Genomic DNA, 2801 nt, shown 5'->3' on the forward strand with positions numbered 1-2801 from the left:
TAAACCAATTTAAGGCTGTACCAGGAGGTAGAAAAGACTGAGGCAGAAAAGAATGGTTTTGCCATTGCCAATGAGATGAGTTTTGGCAACCAGGCAATCCTGCAACTAACAAGCTATATTATGTAAATAATATGTATTTGTCATTTAGAGTGTGCATTTGTGACTTTACCGACAAATTATGACATTTTAAGTTATTACATTATGATTTGCACTTTTCCTCTCTTGCCCCAGAGGGGAAGGAGATCCATTCTCATCTGTGCTCCTCTGCCAAAGACATACATTTGCTTCTCATTACCATAACAGCCAGAACTGCTGACTCAGCTTTTTCTCTCACTGTGTGTGTGTGCATGTCGACCGAGATGATGCTTTACCTTGGTCATCTCTAAGGTTTCTTTTATTTCTCAGCGAGATATCGGTGAGCTATTGCTGCAGTAATGGTGAGAGAAATGATTTCAGATCCAGCCGAGATCTCAGATCCAGCCGAGCATCACTGTGCAGATCAGAAAGCTGTGCAGGTATGTAAATTGAAAAACTAACTGATGCAGAATGATGACAGAGCTTCAAATTGCTCGCATCCTTGAAGGCCATAGCAGTCACACACACCAAGCCAACATTTCCACACAAATAACTGCACCGGCCAAACACATTTCTTAATTTATGTGTGTGTATGCATTTGTGGGTGTATTCATTCACTGTCAGTCTTGGAGTTGGAGATGATCCTAAAAAACGAGCAAATTAATGTTATTAACCTATACAAGAAAGAGAAAATATAATTTCCTGATGAGTCTGAGGGCTGTTTCGCCCTCCAGACACAAAGAAGCAAGTGTTTTACAGAGGGGCATAAAACGGTATTATGACAAGTTATTAAAGTAAAACATGGAAATATATATATATATATATATATATATATATATATATTTAAAAGACATAAATACGATTTAAACAGAAGAAGAGAGAGGTGGAGTAGACCTCCAGTTTTCTGGAAGTTTGTTCCAGTAAGCAGTCCGGTTCTAGACTGAGAGGTCTGGCTGGTAGCAGATCAGAGATGTGTTTTGTTTTGGCTCAAACCATTCAGTTCTTTATAAACCAATCATAGTACTCTAAAATCAATTATTTAAACACACTTAAAGCCAGTGTGAAGATCTGAGAACTGGAGTGATGTGTTCCTCCTCTTGGTCTTAGTGGGGACTAGTACCCCTAATAAACTGCAGCTGTCTGATCCACTTTTCATACAGACCTTGGATGGTACAACTGCAGTAGTCTAGCCTAAAAAAATAGTAAAAATAAAAGCAAGTTGCAATATCATTCATATGGAGTTCTGTTTGTGTCCAATATTTACTATCCTATGATTCCGTTCTAGTCTCCACCAACTCTTCAGAAAAATATCTAGCTCTTTATCTGTTAAATGCTCCACTATGTTCACCAGCTAGTTCAAGCCACTACTAAACTAATAATTATAGTCTGATATCTTGTTTTCTATGATCTGAGCTTGTGGGAAGTTGAGCAGAAGAGACCAGACAATGGTCCCTTGGGGAAACTCCTTTTTGTTCATTCAGATGTATAATTACCATTCAACCTGAAGTAGTTCCTCTCCTTCCAATCAATCTTAAACTTCGGGTCAGAGCTGCAGAATCGAACATCTTATCCCAAACAACCTATTCTTACAGCTTGGACTTCTATTTGTACATATGCATTAAAAACTATGTTAGGGTATGTCACTTTGGTTGAGGTTTGGTCAGGGTTTACAAACTTTAATGTTTGTATTCACACACTCCATTTTTCATACATATAGTTTAGAGCTTTGATTGTCTGCCCAAACCCGACCGGACCAGACATGACCCGCTGGGTTTGGGCCCAAAACTGCTGCTGTAGGGTCGAAAAGAATTTGATTATATTTTAAAATACATATATTTAATATTTTATTAATAATAAATGAAACTGAAATGAATGATAGAATTTGTCCGTTTTGATAATAATTTGCACTATATTATAAGCACATTGTAGTTTAGTTTGTAATTAACTATATTATTTATTTATTATGGAACAATTATTGTAGTAAAACTGTTTACAAATATGAGTGGAGAGTTGTGTAACTGTATCACAATGTGTTTGTAATCAGATTTCTAAATGTGTAATCATCTACAATCTAATATCATCTATCATCTAATATAGTGACAAAAAAAGCATTTAGTTCCATAGAATTGATAACAAGTTTCATGTGTGATCAGGATCCATCAACACTTTTACCCCAGCACAGAAGGTGACATCACCTTACACCATATCTGGATATATATCCCAGTGTTTAGACCTTGGAACCCTTTGCTGAAAATGTACACACTTCTGCAGTGATTTATCACTATCCAGAGGATATAAATCTATTGGAGCTCCGGCCTCGATCTGCTCTGTCTGCCTCTTGACCAACTCTCAAACCTCTGCTTACCCCACACTGACACTCCAGCTTCCCTTCGGAGCTCAGAGAGCCTGGGTATTGTCAGGAGGATTTTGCTCAGTAGCCCTTTGATCTGATTCGTGTCCCAGGGGGCATTGTTTCATCCAGATGAGCACCAGCCAGTCACTCAGTTTATTGTTGATGGCCTTTGGCAGTGTTGAGTTATGAGGGTTACAGAAGCTCCAGCTTGAGTGAAATAAGGACAGCTGACATTTATTATTCTCATGGAGACAACATATTGGAGACTACATTTTGCCCTTTATGACGTTACTTATCAAATACAAGCAAGAATGAAAATACCCAAAATGAAAACAGCATTTATTGGCATCCATATCAATACAATATGCATAGC

The sequence above is a fragment of the Morone saxatilis genome, unplaced genomic scaffold, assembly GCF_004916995.1.
Source record: "Morone saxatilis isolate NCDOM2014 unplaced genomic scaffold, NCSU_SB_2.0 Contig0, whole genome shotgun sequence".
NCBI lineage: Eukaryota > Metazoa > Chordata > Actinopteri > Moronidae > Morone > Morone saxatilis.